Source organism: Lactuca virosa, chromosome 6 (assembly GCF_052849685.1).
Source record: "Lactuca virosa cultivar CGN04683 chromosome 6, Lactuca_virosa_CGN04683_v6, whole genome shotgun sequence".
Classification (NCBI taxonomy): domain Eukaryota; kingdom Viridiplantae; phylum Streptophyta; class Magnoliopsida; order Asterales; family Asteraceae; genus Lactuca; species Lactuca virosa.
The window spans coordinates 189,908,995-189,928,344 of NC_136431.1; the positions used below are offsets into that span (position 1 = coordinate 189,908,995).

General features: G+C 34.7%; 1 pseudogene; it reads right to left on the reverse strand.

Moving 5' to 3' along the window:
- Positions 1-2,557: 2,557 nt before the first annotated feature.
- On the reverse strand, positions 2,558-5,709 carry LOC145122166 (heat shock 70 kDa protein 15-like; annotated as a pseudogene).
- Positions 5,710-19,350: the final 13,641 nt, after the last annotated feature.

Consider the following 19,350-nt stretch of genomic DNA (forward strand, 5'->3'; position numbering starts at 1 on the left):
CATTCCTACTGTTGTTTTCAATCACCACAGCCCCCTCCCACCTCCTTTTTGGTCTTCCCTGTTGAAATAAGCAAGAAAGAAGCAGCAGAAGGCCACCGGAGTAGCCTCCTGCCACCACCGAATCACCCTCCTGCCGCCTCTTTCATTCCACTGAAAAACTACCTTCCTAACCTCCCATTGCTACTAAATTGCTGCTTGTGAAGATCCCCAACCTCCACAACATTAATTCTCGCCGGAAACACAAGATGAAACCGGCAGCAGGAGGCTGCCGGCCATCACCCACCACCACTGTGACGCTCCTGCTGTCACCTCAAGCCACCGCCAGCCACCATCTCCTCCACCCAGTAAGATATCTTCACCACCTGGGTTTAATTTCTAACTTTTCATGCATCGAGTATCACAAAAAAAAATCGCTACAAACTTTTTTTTTCGTTTAAGTATTGCGACGAGGAAGAAGAAGAACCGGAGGCGTTTGCCTCCTGTTGTTATAAAAGAATGGTTACTGTTTAAACATCATTTCAAAATAATCAGATATAGTCCCTAAACTTTGCAATTATCCAGCTTTAGTCCCTCACTAATTAAAATTATATCAAAATAGGTTTTAAGTAATAAAAGTTTAATTAAAAATGTTTAAAACCTACCCTAAGCTGGAAAAATACTTTCAAAACAAATCCAATTTTAATATAAAATTTAATAAATAAGTTTATAACTATTAAATTTATTAAATAAAATTTGGAATTGGCAAAACTTAGGAAATTATTCAAATGAATCATTATAATATCAAATCACGTCCAAATATTAATATATATCGAAATTTCTAAGAAATCGAATTAATCCCGAAGTTCACGACCTCTCGACAACACTTCCCGGTTTTCAAAACAACTCGATAACTACTCGATAAGGTGAGTGCTTACGGCCCCTTTTCAATATTTTAATTATTTCGGGGGGGAATACATGTGCCTATATGTTTTGTTTATACAAATATATTATCTTTTATACGAAAATACAATAAACATAGTTTATAAAAATATTATTATTTAACAATTTACCATATTGTTAAAAATAAACTAGTAAAAACTTTTCGTATACATGCTATGATTATTTTATCGTGAAATAACCATTTCACACAACAAATACTACACGATACAAAGTTTTATGATTTTTATATTATAACAAATACGTTATGAAACTGTGTAGTATTTCAATAGTTCAAGATATTACTATGCATGTATAATTATATGTTTATATGCATAAAGTTTATACATGTACACATTTTCATTAATTTGAAACATTTATTTTTAGTCTTATATGATATGCATACTACCGGTTTACAATATTTAAAAGTTTCAAAGACTACACCCATGAATACTTTTATACAAAAGGCTTTACACACTTATACAAGATCGTTATGTTGAAATACATATCTCTATAAAAGCGAGTAATTTATACTTTTATAAAGACGTCAACCATACTCGGCTTTTACAAATGCTATACTACGAAATTCATTATGCCCGGTACTTAACTATAATTAAGTTAGGGCTGAGAGTTATTCACAAACTTTTCGTTAATGGTTTTTGAGTGAGACGCTACTATTCATTAGCTGAGTTTAATCACTTTGCCTGCCCCACACTGCTATAATCGTTAATCTTCGGAGCGAGGTACATATATATAGATCTATATGGGGTCGACAACCCCACATGCGGTTGCTAGCTACAACCATCGACTGATCAATCGAAGCAGGTGATATGTGTCTACGATCGTTACTACGACGTCCAATGAAGCATCGTAGGGAGGGGTACTTTTCGTGCATAGCTCGATTATAGAACTCACTAAAAACATTAACACGAATCTCTCTCACTTTTTTAAGTATAGTGGTTACTTATACAATTGATATATTTAAACGTTCATGAAGTTATTTTTCTTTAAAAGCATGGATTTACTTATAAAAATACTTGTTGGCTTTTAAAGACGCATGACAAGCATTATTTCAACTATTGTTATACAAGAAAAAATACTTTGGACTTTTGAAAAGTATTATTACTGCGGCTAGCAGAAAACCTGTGACACTCACCAACCTGGTGTTGACTTTCAAAATACATGTATTCTCAGGAAATCAGTAATCAAGCAAATTCAGACGATGGATAACCAGGAACCCCAGGCAATTTAGTTTACTACTTTTTATTATGTCCGCCTACCTGTTTAAGGCAATTTATATATTATTACTATTATCTGTAAGAACCTTGTATTCAAACATAATACAAATGTTGTTTTGTTTATTGTTGTACTTGTGTTGTATATTCAATTTATCTGTGATCCATGAACTTAGTCGCACAGCCCGACATGTTCCGCCGCCTCGGTCGGGGGTGTGACAGCTAAGCTTTCTTAAGGCCAAATTATTTAAGCTACTACACAAGGTAATATTCTAACTAATTTTTATGATTCAAATATCACCTTGCATGTTAGTTTAGTCTTCATGCTTTGGAAAATGTTTATTGCATGTATAATTAGAGAAAATTTAGATCCAAAGCATTAGGGTTGTATGTGCACCATAGGAATGTTAGAGTACATAAAACCTATTAAGATGAACCAGATCAGCATGTTTGGGATGTGAGTCCTACTGTTGTGTTATCTCTCTCAACCAGTTTTCTTCTTCTGAGCTTGCATTACAACACCTGGAGAAGGTAAATACATAAGTCAGAATTAAAATAAAAAATAATATATTTATGTATAGAGAAATAGAGAATGAGGGATTTTACAATTATAACCTTTTGTTTGTCATTCAAGGCAATGTGTTCATATTTTGGATCATCGGATGCTGCAGCCTGTCTGTAAGAATTAATAATACCAACCAGATGGTCTACAAAAGATCCTCTTTCTATGTGCCCCTTGTAACGTTGTTCAATGGGATCACCTATCTGGGAAATTATTTCTCAATGTTAAATATCAGAAACAAATAGATAAATAAGCAAAAAAAAAATTAAAATGTGAAAAGAAAACCTTTTTGAGTTCTTCAATTTTGGCAACATAAACGCCTTTAGTTTCGTGTTCACCATATTCATACAACCAACTTTCGTTTCTTGAAGCTTACCAATTAATGCTTCTCTATCTGAATCCGTAACAAATTCTTGCAGTTTATCATATAGCTGTAAAAAAACAAAGAGTGGTTAAGATTTAGCATGTCTACAAATATATTATTAAAAATGAAATACCTTGTTCCTCATTTCATAAACATAGGATTCCACAACATTCTTTTTGTCCTTGGTTTATTCCATGACTCGGTCCTGTAATGCCATTTCAAATTCTTTTTCCAATGCTTTTTGCATATCTGCTGCTAGGATTGCTCCATAAACCACCTCAGAAATGGGTACGTTTTACTTTTTGACTTTCTTCTGTAGCTCCATTTTTAGTCACATTGGCATCCTGCATATTCACATATGTTTCGTTACCAGATGCCACATCAGCTGAAGCCTTATCTGTATCCATCTTTGTTGCTTCTTTTCTCACTGGAACCTCAACCTCCTTTTCTTCAATAACCTGGAATCACAAAAACAAATTAAAATTACAATCTTCATACTAATTATCAAGATTTGAGTAATGACCCACCTGTGCAGACTCCACGGACACAATTCCATGTAAATTCAAACGGGCTTTCACATTCATCTTGGCTCGTTCAACTTTTTTTGCTTGGAAGGGTCCAATCTGGACACCGTTATAAGCATTAAAGTTAAAAAAAACAATTAGCCAAATCATGGAATTGTTGGGTTTTGAGCATTCTAACACTCCTATGGTGTACATGCAACCCTAAATACCTTGGATCTATGTTTTCTCTAATATACATGCAAATGCTAATATTCCAAGGTATTACCCTATCTAGCATACAATCATAGATACTTGGGTAATAATATAGATAGAATACATACCATTTGTAGTGTAACTTGACTCCATGGGGCTTGAGTGCCTAGTGCCTCAAATGTGACACCTCAAATGGCTCACACAACATCAAATGCTCTTGGAATAACTTAGAGAGAAATCCACACTACAAGAAATCGGCTAGCCCTTCTTTTTCACACACTAGTGGCCGATTTTGGTGAATAATATGATGCTTATATAGTATGTTAGAATTAGGGTTACACCATGTAAACCCTAATTGTCATGACCTTTCATTTCCATGACCCATGGGTTAAGTAACCTCCATGGAGCATCCATGGAGTATCCTATGAGTTTAACCCAACTTGATTATCCATGGAGCTTTGGCCCACTATATAAGTTATGGATGATTTACACAATCAACCCATATATTTTATTAGTCTTCTTTTGATCACATAATTAATTCTAAATTAATTCTTGATCAATACTAATTAAATATTATTATTCTTATTATTAATATATTAGAACCTATAATATATTAATAACCATAAGTGTCTTATTTCTCTCATTTAGTCTATCCAAGTGCATGATGCCATGCAACCCAAATGGACCATGCCTGGTCGGGTGTAACACCCAAATTTTCAAAACAATTTTTCACATTTTATAAAACACGTTTTCATTCATAATCGTTATAAAAACACCATTGTATCACATAACATCATCTCCCAAGATCATAATAAAATCTCCCCGCGTGTGTACTGATCAAGCCGGCGCCTTCCCGCGATCCTCGCTGGTACCTGAGACACATAACACAACACTGTAAGCATAAATGCCTAGTGAGTTCCCCAAAATACCACACATAACACATATTAGCCACTCGAGGCTATAACTCTGTTTGACACTCTGGTCAAAGTGTCTCTGTGGGACCCCCCCAGTCCCATAACTCTGTGGGCCCTCTGGCCCTAACTCTATGGGTCCTCTGACCCTAACTCTGTGGACCTTCCGGTCCTAACTCTGAAAACTCTGTAACATACATAGCATATAACACATAGAAATCACATCATGCAAAAGCATACACAATACTCTGTCTCATAGCTCTAATTACCACTCTAGGTAAAGTATAGTGAGAAGACTCACTCGGTTAACTCGGTAAAGCTCGAACTCTATAAAGTCGGGTCTAGCCTCCGCCTAATCATATGAAATAAACACTCTGAATCAATACATCTCTCAAGGCTAGACTATTCCTCCTCTTAGTACTCTCAGAAGGGTAAAAGACCATTTTACCCCTCTCATTGCTCAAAGACCCTAAAGTTGACCAAACCCTAAAAGTCAATAAAAGTCAACGGTCAAACTTTGACCCGACTCGCCGAGTGCACTTGGGCGACTCGGCGAGTCTACACGTGCCCACTATCTTTCTGATCTCGCATGACACGTCGAGTCTTTCCCCTTACTCGACGGGTGACACCTGACATGAATCGCGGGGCCACCCCGACTCAACTCGCTGAGTCTGTCCATGGACTCGGTGAGTTCCGCCTTGAAATCCAGTCCTCTAATTCCCTCCGACTCACTGAGTCAACCCTATGCTCCACGAGTCGTCACAGATCGCGAGTCGCGGGGCTACCCGACTCTACTCGTCGAGTCCGTTCATGGACTCGGCGAGTTCATTCCATGCACATCCTCAAACAACTTCCTGAGGTCAGATCCAGTCCTCTAACCAATAGATTTATCATTCCCAAACCCAATAACCACGCAACGTTTCCATCTTGATGCACATACAACATCTATTTGATCATATATGATGATTTAGCCCCAAATACCATAACTCAAGGTCATAACCTCCATTGTTATTCAAAAAGCTTAATGAATAAGGCTCTCTGGACCTCTATGGATCCAGATCCAAAGCCTCCTCATCATAAGGGACTATATGGGCTTCAAATCTAAGCAACAAAGGGTCTAAGAAACCCTAAATCCATATGATCATCATAAAAACAGAAGGGGAGTCGAATTACTACCTCAAATGTGAAGATCTTAGCTCCAAATCCACAGAATAGCAATCTCATATGCTTCCTCTTGGCTAGTACCTCCTTCTTCTTGCTAAACAACACTCCCAAGGTCAAAAATGGCTTCCTTCCTCTCCCAAAACGCTCAAGCACTCTAGGGTTTCTCTCTCTGACTGGTGACCTCAAATGGCGGCCATAAGGACCTTTAAATAGTCCCCAAACCCAAGAAATTAGGGTTTCATTAAACAGCATGGACTCGCCGAGTCCACGTATGGAATCGCCGAGTCCGATCATTAACCCGGATGGAGATTCGCGACTCTACTCGGCGAGTCTGAGCGCCTACTCGCCGAGTCTCTCTCTAAAACTCAATAAAATACATAATTTAAGATACCTGGGAATCCGGATGTTACATCGGGTCAAGTACATACCAAATATAGTTATGGACTTAGACACTAATCCAACAGTCTCCCACTTGGATAAGTCTAAAACTATTATTTCGTATGACTTCAAGAACCAACTGGCAATCGTAGCTCTCAAAAGCCACTGTCGGACTCTGACCTTGTAACTGAACTCTGACCTTGTCAATGACTTGTCCATTAGATAAGGGATCATATATTCCTCCATTCTAGATATCATATGGACTGAGACATGGATTATAATCATTCTCTCTGTCCATTTGTTGTTTCCCGATTTCCGATTTATGACGATTGATTGATTGAACAAATCAAATCAGTCCTGGCTTGGCCAAGCACTCACATGTGTCATCACTAAATCATCGAGGGGCCCATATATATCGCTTTTATCCCGAAGGTAAAAGGAATGGATAAACTTCGACTCATATGGCTTGTTCTGCTACTTGTTGAATCATACACAAAGGTACGTTTTATAACATCGAGTTACCAATGCGTTTTCGTGGAATCAATGTACTATCAACTCATAGTAACAACTCATATCTCTAGGTTTGAAGAATATAAGATATTATCGTCTCATGATCACTCGTGATAAAATCCATGAAGTGATTCAAATGAGCGCGGGTTGAATCCAATACTCAGAACTTATGAGCACTCATGAGTGTTGTAGCACCACTTTGTCCACCAACTTGGACCTCTACAAGCCAACTCATGACAGTCTTGATTCATATCTACTTCCAACATATGACCGAGTGTGGATGGTTTGAATAATTTAATCATTCAGGAAGAGCGAATTAGTTATTCTGGAAGTCAAAACATGCAAAGTGAAACACAAGAATAAATGAATCAAATATGGTATCAAACCCTATGAATATAAATAGACCACTTTTATTTATCACCATACTGATTACTCATTATTCATTGTTTCGGTTTTATCAACTTTATACTTGAATTAAAACACTAGGTGTCCCATGCTCCAAGCATGTACACTATGTTTTTCTAAACAATAGCTTTGCAATACTTCAAGTATGCACTCTATGTTTGTCTATGACCCTTACTTTGTGAAATAGATCGATTGAACGTACTTTCAATGATTCTAATTTCACACTCCCAAATCCTTATCGAAAAATGTAAGAATTCCAAATTCCTAACATTTACCAAAATCTGTTTAGATTTTAAACTTATATGCACAGTCCCTCTTGTAATGAATATGTATAAAGTCACAAAGATTTGTCATCAGTCATTACAGGTTATTCCAATGGAGATCAATTCCATGGAGACGAAGTCTCAAAGCACATTGCTTTGAATATCCTTCTTGCATTAAGTCTTCTAATCTTACACATATAACTTCCACCTATGGAGACAACTCCATATTCTCATTTTGACTGTCACTTCTGAATGAGAGATGCCTCTTTTCAGAATATGTCAATATGGTCCTTCCAATATTAACAGTATACTTCCAACTACTCTTGAGCAACCAATCTTTGGTAAACCTTAGATTGTCCTCGACAATTTCTTAATCCTTTTAGTCATATCCAGTTCTAGACCTTTTCCCTTCTTAATGCCCCAGGCATTCGGAAAATTTTAGAAAGGATAAATATTATAGCACATGCAATCGATCCTGTACCCAAAGCAAATGGGACACGATTCATGATGTCTCACATAAAGACATGATTCTAGACCAGTCTTTTGCTACAATAATTTTTGTTTGCCATGTTTTCAAAATTTGACTATGAAGAGGGATGTCGTAATCATAACCGAATTTTGAGAACGCAATATATAGAATTTCCTTAAGTTGAATCAATACAACATGAAATTCATATATATATTCTTGACTAAAATGATTAAGGTCTCAATCTAAGCCTTTAGAGCTGAAATGAAGTATATCCTCTCCCTTAATTATAGCAAAACAACTTTTTCAATCCCTGCAGCCTCACGAATTGAAACTTTTGTTTTCTATAATTAACATTGCTAACTTGCAACACTAACAATAATTATCATGCTCCCACTAACATGATGATTATTCGCATAACACTTATGCTCCCACTAGCTTTGACATGTACTCAGAAATCAGCTGGACTTCTAGAAATCAATACTTTATTGACTTTCTTACCAAAGTTCAGATTTCTGATACGAGATGCTTTGATAAAACTTTATCAAAATCATACACCTTTCCTTAGATAGCAAGCATGTGTGTCTAAACAATTTCAGAACTATGAAAAGGGATGCCGTAATCATAGTCTCAATTGTTTAGACCTTTTGATTTCTGCTTCAAATATACTTGGTGGAAGTGTTTCCTCACCATCATTTTCATGAATCGGAGAGAAACCTTATGACCCTTAGATTTTATGGTGTATGTGTTCTTATCCATGTGAATCGTCAAAACCATAGTCACAAGACAAGGATAATGACAAATCCAAACTCATATGGACTGAACTTATGCAATCTTAACTTCTTGCCACCTGGCAGTACAGGGCCTGCCATTGCTTCCAAGTTGTTATGTAACCAATTGAGAACTTTCAGAACTCCTATGCAAAGCCAACTTTAACTGGAATGGGCACAAAATATGTCAACACGATAGGTTATAAACCTCAAGTCGTGTGCTAGTGAAGAACCTCAGGTTTTATTCTTGATTAGTTCTTGAAATTCTTTTTAGGATCTTTAAGACTACCACTATCCTCTTGACATATAAGACTATCTTGCCAAATATTCAAGAGATAGTGCGGATTCTTTATCAAGACAAACACTTCACACAACTGGCCTTAGTTGGTCTTTGTTTTATCCAAAACATCACAACTTACCAATTTCAAATGTACAAGAGTAGGACACTTTTACTCTTACATTTGACAAGTGTTTTGAACCTTTCTTTAAGATATGTCACTCAACTTACAGCCTTGGAGTATGACTCTATGACTTGTTTTGAAACGAAGTATGACTCATCTTCTTGATTTAACCATTTCAACAATTCATGACTCCCCTTCTTAGTCATAAGAATGCACTAAGATGTCCTTAGAAGACCAATTGTGATGTGGTTCTTTAATCATTAAGATGATCACAAAACATTATACTAAGGTACTCTCCCATCTTTTCAGATTTGAGAAACTTTAATCTTTCTGCCTAATTTGATTCTTCTCATTCGTTCTGCCATACATCGAGACTTTTCCAATGCTTCAGAATTATACTTAAACTTATAAGTATAACCATATTTACTAAACTTTAGTAAATCATGACGAATAGTCTTAACGAACTTTGTGGTGGACATGACCAGTGCACAAGAATGTGTACTCGATCCCTTTAGTCCTTCACTTGATTCACACATCCATGTGAACACGTCTTAATTTCCCAATGCTTGAAAGTTCTCATTCATCATACTATTCAACTTGCATGATTCCAAGTTTCTATCCAACTGAAGCCTTGGGAATGAGAATCTTTCCTTATTTGGTAAATTATGACACTACCACAAACGAAAGAATCAAGTCCATTTTTTTTTCAAATATTGCTATCAATGGAATCATATAAACAACCATTTTTCACAAATGCCACTTGTAAGGATATTTAAAATAAATATAAAATTAAACCTTTTATTTTATTTCAAAACTTTGCGGAAAAAACTTATCCTTACAGTGCAAATGCATATGAAAAACTTGTTGTTATCTATTCTTAAGCAATATATCATAACTCCTAAGTAACAGCTCAAAAATTCTGATGCGATCGAAATCCATCTTCGTGATCAGAATCAGCATGTACTTCCTTTAAGTTTCTTCACTTTTCTTTGATTCTTAAAGCATCAACATGTGACCCAGTCACATCATGTAATGAGAATCTCATAATAGAAACTTAACAGAGTTAGATAGTGGACTTTTACCTGAAGAAGAGTCAAACTTCTTGACTTGATCACCCTTATGATCTTTCAGGTAAATAGGCAGCTTCGCAATCAATGCCCCTTTCTTTGGCAAGATAAACATATGGACTCTTTGGTAATGGGACTATCTCAGACTTAGCCTTTCTCTTTACCATTTGGTCAACCTAGTTGACTATGGTCAAACCCTTTCTTTGGGATGAGAAGGCTTTTCTAGATATCCGATGTTACCATTGTCAATGTACATTGGGAAGTTGATCTCCTAATCAAATTTCTTCACTAGTCCTCAAATCATTGTTGACCAAGCAAATAGATAAGATCATTAAGGTTCATGTCATAGTCTGTTTCATAGTAGTCCCAAAGGAACTCACTAAGTGACTTAGAAAGTGATTGAACATCCAACCTTCTTAAGACTTTGACACCCAACTCTCCCGGCTTGTCAATATGTGACTTCATCTCCAAGATGCGATCACACATAGACCTTGCTTGCCAATAGGGATTGAGTGACCTTAAACTTTTCAAGAACTTGTGGGTTAGGGAGAATAACTGGAGGAGGTGAAAGAAGTAAAGTTTTAAGAGATTTGGGAAGATCATAGATGTCTGAACTTAGACATCTTTTGGGAGATATTCAAGATAGTTGATCTAAAGTCCTTAATATGACACCCAATATTAACTATTAAGGCTAGGACCCAACAAACTATTTTATAACTTAGAAGAGGGATGTCGTAATCCAAGCTATAAAATATTTGAAGGTAGGTGAATGACGATTCACCAATTTCCACCAAGATAAACAAAATGTATTATTAGGTTTTAATTGGATTTGAAACTCCTAGATCTTTTGAGATTCATTGAACTTTTCAATGGCATGTTTCAATCTCGAGTGTGCCCTTCAGGTTTTGTGACTGGGATGCCGAGGATCACAAAACAAGGTGTGAAGTAACCATGCAAATTACTTGGTACCCTTAAGTGTTTACCCCTCAATCGATGTGCCGGTTAACCACACACGCTCCATCGATACTATGATAAACATTAAGTTGCCCTTTGCCTACCTTGTTAAGTCCAGGTTAGTGTGCCGGTTAACCACACACTCTCCACTAACGTCTTAAACAAAGTGCAAAGTGTAATTTCATGGATTAGCACCTTATTCACATTTTCCTAAGTAACTAAGATTGGGAATTTGTAAGTGTTCAGTTACTTAGTATTTATCATTAATACTTTTAATGAAGGGATAATTATAGTCCTTGTCCTACCTGTTCGGCTAACGACCCTCCACCAGTCAAGGAAGCGGTGGGTGAGAGTAGACACCCATTAAGCTGCCATTTTATAGGCAACAACCTTATACCCCCCTTATAGACCAGCTTCGTGAATGAGGCCTACTAATGGTAAGACTGACTTTAATCTTATACATATATATAAATATTATTAACTTATAATATTATAAAGTATAAGGGTTTAATTTTAACTTTTAGAATTCTAAGGGCTAACTTGGAATTAAAGTATTCATAAGTGAAAACTTTTCAAATTCCAAAACTTGAGGGCAAGTTTTGAAACTATTCAAAACTAATTAATTCCATAACTTATGTGTTTAAAGTAGTTTTAATTAAAAGACTCTTCAAGTTCCATAACTTCAGGACAAGTTATGGAAGACTTTAAACTAATAAAAGAATGTAACTTTTCTTTATTTTGTAACTTATGGAATTAATTAAGGTTACATATTTTATTACTTAATGAAGTGACTCTTGAATCTCCATAACTTGAGGACAAGACTCTTCATTTTTGTAACCATTGCCAACTTTTATGAGTTTTATGAAACTTAAATGTGACTTTTCATATAACTTGAGGACAAGTTACAAAAACACATTTTAGAATCAACTCTTAGATTAAAATGGATTGAAAACACATAATCAATTAACTTTTCTATTAATCTAAGCAACTCATATGAACAAGATAATTGGAATCAAACTTTTTCATGTAATTAGCATAACACTTAAACTAATACAAAACATGAATCTATTGACAATTATCTTTGAAATTGGATTAGCATGAACATTACCACATCAAAAACAAGTTTATAAGTTCAAAAACAACTTATGGTAATGTTCCTAGTCCAATTCTAGCCAAAACAGTCGAAGATATGCTGTCTCGGACACAAACTCGTCGAGTTCTTATAGGAAACTCGTCGAGTTCATGCCTTAACACATCAACTCGTCGAGTTTATGGCCAGAACTCGTCGAGTTTTCTGTCTGGACAGATTCTCAGCCTTGAAAAATAAGTTGCATCAAGTATAATTGAAAACAGCCCTAGGCTCTGATACCACTGTTGGGTTTTGAGCATTCTAACACTCCTATGGTGTACATGCAACCCTAAATACCTTGGATCTATGTTTTCTCTAATATACATGCAAATGCTAATATTCCAAGGTATTACCCTATCTAGCATACAATCATAGATACTTGGGTAATAATATAGATAGAATACATACCTTTTGTAGTGTAGCTTGACTCCATGGGGCTTGAGTGCCTAGTGCCTCAAATGTGACACCTCAAATGGCTCACACAACATCAAATGCTCTTGGAATAACTTAGAGAGAAATCCACACTACAAGAAATCGGCTAGCCCTTCTTTTTCACACACTAGTGACCGATTTTGGTGAATAATATGATGCTTATATAGTATGTTACAATTAGGGTTACACCATGTAAACCCTAATTGTCATGACCTTTCATTTTCATGACCCATGGGTTAAGTAACCTCCATGGAGCATCCATGGAGTATCCTATGGGTTTAACCCAACTTGATTATCCATGGAGCTTTGGCCCACTATATAAGTTATGGATGATTTACACAATCAACCCATATATTTAATTAGTCTTCTTTTGATCACATAATTAATTCTAAATTAATTCTTGATCAATACTAATTAAATATTATTATTCTTATTATTAATATATTAGAACCTATAATATATTAATAACCATAAGTGTCTTATTTCTCTCATTTAGTCTATCCAAGTGCATGATGCCATGCAACCCAAATGGACCATGCCTGGTCGGGTCAAGTACATACCAAATATACTTATGGACTTAGACACTAATCCAACAAAAATATGGTAAGCTTTTTCTATTTTACTTCATTCATTTTTATATTTTAGCTTACAATATGATTACACAGAATTTTGTCAATAAAACATGCACTTTAAGTCTACAATTGCATTTTGACAGATCTTATAACCAATATATTATAAAATACATGTATTACTTAAAGTTTTATTTATTTATTATTATATAGGGACTGCATGTCAAGCCAACAACTTGTAGACTTTGTTCATGAACAACTAAAAACTGTAAGTCCATCAACACAACATTATACTTATAAATGTGATCAAAACTAGAATCTTTGCTTTTATTACCTTCTTCATATTCAGACCCAAAAAGAAACAGTATTTGTTAGTTTGTTTATATAGCACTTTTACGTATGTTTCTTTTCTAGTCCAAATAAACAAGAAAGTGTTTGTATGAGACTAAATCACTAAATGACCATTTTACCCTTACATTTCTTTTTTGCAGGATAGAAGCACAAGTGGTGAAGTTGCAAGGCTTAAAAGCACTCATGGAGATTGTCAAATGAGAAATTACTCATGGGTTCCTTTTAATGTTGTACATGTTTTGTTTTTTTTTTATAATAAATGTTAGCAATGTATTACATTTACTTACTATTGGAATAATTATTTGTATTTGACATATTAGTGAAATGAATTATCTTTGTTATTTATGGTATTTTATTTTGTATTATGAGACTTTTAATGTGTTATTTAATTTGAAATTTACTAAGTCTATCAATATATATCATTTTTAAAACATTTCAAACTATGACACGCAAAAATGTGTGTCGTCTTTCTTTATGACAGGGGCTTTGATGATACGCAATTCGAGTCATAAATGTGCGTCGTTACGACACGCAAATGTGTGTCATCTTCCTTTATAACAGGGGCTTTAATGACACGCAATGTGTGTCGTAATTCCACGTCGTAAATTTATGACGAGCAAAAGCGTGTCGTCGTTCTTTATGACAGGGCCTTCCTTGACACGCATTTGTGTGTCATCTATGGCTTTTACGACACGCGATGTGTGTCATTAAATGTTATTTTTGTAGTAGTGGTTGCCGGTGACCGGCGGTGGTGTTGGTGGCGGTGACCGAAGGTGGTGGTGGTAGTGATAGCATTGACTAGTTATGGTATGAGAGGGAGAGAGAGGGAGGGAGGGGTAAGGGTAGGGTAGTATTTTTTTTATAATTATTGTAATAAAAATAAAATTAGAAAACCAAATTAAAGGACAAATACGTCATTTAGAAAAAGTCAAAACAAATTGGACCAACTCGCAACAAAATCAAATTTTTGGACCGACGGTGCAACTCCAAAAAATTTTGGACCAATGTTGCAATTTTCGACATACCAAAAGGACCAATTTTACAATTTTGTGTTATAAAAATCAGTTAAATAAATTTTAAATTATATTTAGTCAACTAAAAGAATAATTTAATCATCTAATGTGTATATTAAATACTATACCAAAAACATGTTAATCTTTTATTAAAAAATTAATTATGTACATTTAATATATAATCTATATGTATCATTTATATAAGATTATTTATATAAGGGTTTAAATTATTATAAAATAGTGATTATTTAAGTGAGTATTAGGAAGAGTTATTAAAACATATATCTCTGTGGACGTTGATATAATGAAAAAATATTAATTGCATTGAACTCCTGTTTTAATATTCTAACTTTCTAAATTCTAATTAAAGGTTATTTAAAAATAAACTACCACAACCAATTATTAAAAGCTAAATTATATACATCTATTGTTTTGTGTTAATGACATTTATGTGTATTAGATTACAATAGCACAATCATAAAAAACAAGAATAATAATGATGTACTTTTTTTTAATCAAAGAATAAAATTCAAATAATGATAACCAATTTTTATATAAGTGTTAAAAAAAGATTAAGTTAATGTGGGCTAAAATAACAATTATTCTTTGTATTGTATTTAATTATAATATGTTTTAGGGAAAAAAATAGTTGAAACAAATTTTAATAAGTCATATTACCTTAAATAGGAGTTTATAGACACAATGCATGACAACCATTTACACACAAATGGTTAAATACATAGAAGAAATTAATTAAATATTAAAGAATTACTTTCGATTATAGCTCCTAGTTGTTAATCACAATAAGTTTACTAAAGCCTTTCACCAACTTAAATAATTAATAACCTTCCAAATCAATGATTTTTAAAAAGTCTTAAATATGCGGAAATTTTCAAACTATAATTCTTAATAAGATAAAAATGATTGAGGGGTATTTTAATAAGCACTTCTTTGAGAGAGAGAGAGAATTGCAATTTTTTTCAAGTTGAACGAACATTCATCTCATTCGATTGATAGAAAAATCAGAAAATTTGTTGTTCTTTTGATCTTACTTTTCTGTTTAAAAAAACACTTCAAACATATAAAATTTATAGTTTTCTTCATATTATCTCTTGTATTTATTTTATCAACATAAATATAACCCATTAAAAGACAATACTTATTTCATTTTTTCTTTTAAAAACACACTTCAGACACATTAATATTCATAGTGTCTTATTGTACTTATTTCATCAATATAAATACAAGTCATTAAAACACAATTCCTGTTAAAACACTTTTCAAAAACATCAAAATTCACAACATTTTTTTTTCAGCTCTAAATATACAAACTTAACCTAAAAAAAATTTATATCTTATTTTTTCTTTCACAAACACACTTTCAACACACATAACATCAAAACTAACAATACTTTTCTTTTGTCTCTACCTGTACAACCTTGACACAATTCTTCATCATCTCTAAATACCAAAAACTATTTGCTTGACTTCTCTAAACAATAAACTTTTTATGAAATTTAAAGAAAATAGAAGGGAAATAGACGTGAAAAGAAGAAACCAAATCTATTTGAAACTTCTCCATTCTCATGCATTATAGATATGGAAATGAAAAATAAATGGGAAACAAATGTTTCTTATACAGACAAAAAAAATTCCAATTAAATATTCATTTATATGGCGTAAGGTGAAGAGTTGGAGAGTTTCAAATGAATATGATTCCAGATAGATGACCTATCTTGAAGCACATGTATTTGAATGACCTCCTTTATAAGATACTAGGCTAATATCCGTGCGTTGCGCAAAATAAAATTATGTAATTAAAAGTTGGCAAGTACATGTTGAAATTAATTATGTTGTTAATACTAACTATGAAATAATAGTTTCTTACACTAATTTGTTATGTAAAATTGTAATGATTTTGTATCATGTTATACCATCTATTAAAATCATATCATTTAATGGCCGTTACTTGGAGTTGACTGGCTTATGAATAAAACTAAATATAATTCTCAATTTAATGTTACTTTTAATGTTACGATTAAGTAATTTAAAAATTACTTGTTTGATATTTGTTTAAAGGTAACGCAATATAACTTATAAGGTTATGTTATTTTCAACTATTAGTATTGTTAATGGTTATGATTTAAAAACCATTTATTTGGAAAATTTTCAATTATTAAAAAAATTAGTTTTTGAAAACCTAAGGAATCCATCTTAAGCTCTTTGCAAAACAGAATGAAATATTTCTTCAGTTGTGGTGCTCGAATTTGTTCACACTTGTCGTACCATGAAGAAAACCATCTTGTGTTTACTTTTTTTCATTCATAAGACAATATTACCCTAAAAAGATCATGAATCAGCCAAAAAATCAAATAAAAACTAATCAAATACAATATGTTTGTTTGAAAAAACGAACATGCATTCTAAAAAAATGATCTCGAAATACATTTGTTTTCTTCACATCATTATAAAACATTGACCTTGAAAATACATTTGTTTCTTCACATCAATCATTTTGTGTAACGCTTGATTTCCCAGTATAATTATAATTCCAAGTTGTTTATGTTTTCTCTTTGGGACACGGCGTGTTGGAGCCTCAACACGGCGTGTCGAGATGTATTTATCGCGGAGTTTAATTAACCAACATGGAGTGTTGAGGTGCCACAACACGGTGTGTTGGCAGCTAGGATGGAAACCCTAATTTTTAGGGTGTTGCACCCTATTTAAAGGCCTTATGTCCCCTTGACCGCCCTCCTTACCAGCCTCCTTTGTCACCTAAAACCCTAAATCGAGTAATGAGCTCTCTCGGTGGTGTTCTTAAGGTTTTGAGTGGATTCTTGTGGATTTTTGTGTTCATTTGCAAGAGCTTTGGAGTTTGAAGGCGCCTTGCTTGGAAGGAAGGCCATAGATCAATAATCTCACTACTTGTTGCAGTCTCCTTGAGGTATCAAGTTCATACCTTGCTTTGTTGTTGATTGGATATTCTCTTATGGGGTTTTGCTATGATTTTTGGCTTATTGTTGGTTTGTCTAAGGAGTTAAGTTGTTTCATGGGTTGTCCTTTTAGATCTGAGCATTGTGTAACCTCCTTTGGCTTAAAGGTGCAAGATTTATAAGATTCTAGGTCTCATGCATGCATGAACGTAAAGTTGGCAACTTTACATAGTCTTCCATCTCTAGGGTGTCAGATCTCAATTTTGGGGCTATGTCTTTGAAGATTAAGTTCTTAATGGTTAAGCCCTCACTCTATTAAGCTTAGGGTTTGGATTTTGGACCCATTTTGGTGGTCCTTAGGGGTAAAGTTGGAAACTTTACCCTTCTAGATATCATTTTCGTCGAGATCTGAGCTTTGGAGCTCTTAGATTCGATGAAGGCAGCTTAATGTATTAAGCTGTTGGATTTCAGTCCGACACGGAGTGTTTACTGGTAAACACGACGTGTTGGCTTGGTTTTTACCGACTTTGTAGATAATGGAAAAACAACGTTTGTTGAAGGACAACACGGCATGTTGGGACAACACGGCATGACGACATGTTGGGTCAACGGGGTAGTTTGGGGAAGTCACTAAGCTTTGTGCTGACGGTTTTCAGTTTATGTTTTAGGTACTTCCGGTTGCAAGGGGAAGAGCTTGGGTTGACTGCATCACACACAACATTGGGATTCAGCATATGATACTTTACTCTGATTTTATGACATTTGATACTTTGGTTTTGTTTGAGATGTATGGATGATATTTGGAAATACTATTTTACCTATTTTAAAAATGAAATTTTTGGGACCATATTTTGGGATGTTACAAGTTGGTATCAGAGCCTTGCTTTGAGGGATTCAGACACACTCTCGGGTGTGTCTGAACACAAACTGAGGATTTGGATGGATTTTCAAAAGAAAAATGTTTTATAAAAAGGACTTCTAAAAAATAGATAACGAGTGTGGTGCATGCAATCGACCGAGCTCAAGTAAGTTTTCCCAAAGGTGCATGTTATTGATATGCTTTGATTTGTGAATCTGTAAACTGCATGCTAGTTAGGGCTAAGGATATGCTCAATTATTGTGCATGATAGAATGTTAGGAGAAATGCCTTTGTATGCCTACTGTATGAGCTCTTAGACTTGTATGCTAGTGCTGATCAGTCAGTGATAGATGGCCTGATTAGGTTATGCTTGGTTCTGATGCTTGATGCTCGAATGCTGCTTGATTTGTGCTTTTAGGAGTTCTAACCGACTTCAGCTAACTAGTAAACGAATATGCTAAGTTACATATTATGGGAACTAAATAATTTTAGAAGGTTAGGTTTTAACTCTATGGCACAACTCTTGTTTGAGTCCAACCGTTGTAGTGCGATACATCTCATTCGAAAAATTATCTAGTTTTAGTGATATGTAATGGTATTCGATAGCTAGTTTGAGGAAGTTAGAGGGGGTTCCTTCTGCAGCTGATGGCGGAGAGTAACATGGAGTTTGCCCAAGGAAAACCTAGGAAAGTACGAATAGATGTGGAAGGTAGTATGGGCCCGTACTACTGGAAGCAGAGGATCCGTACTCGATTCAAGGAGAGTTGCGATGAAATCAAGGAGCTTGTACGGTTGTGATTCCTCGGTATATTTCGATGCGTATTCTGATGGTTTTATGATATATTTTCTGTATGGTGGTATTGCGAGGCAGACCAGTGGGCAGTTGAGGTGTCGAGGAGGGTTCAGGCTTAGGATCTGGAGTCGGGCAGCTCGATGAGAAGACTAGGGAGTTTCTCTCTTTAGAGATCACTCGATGCATTCTC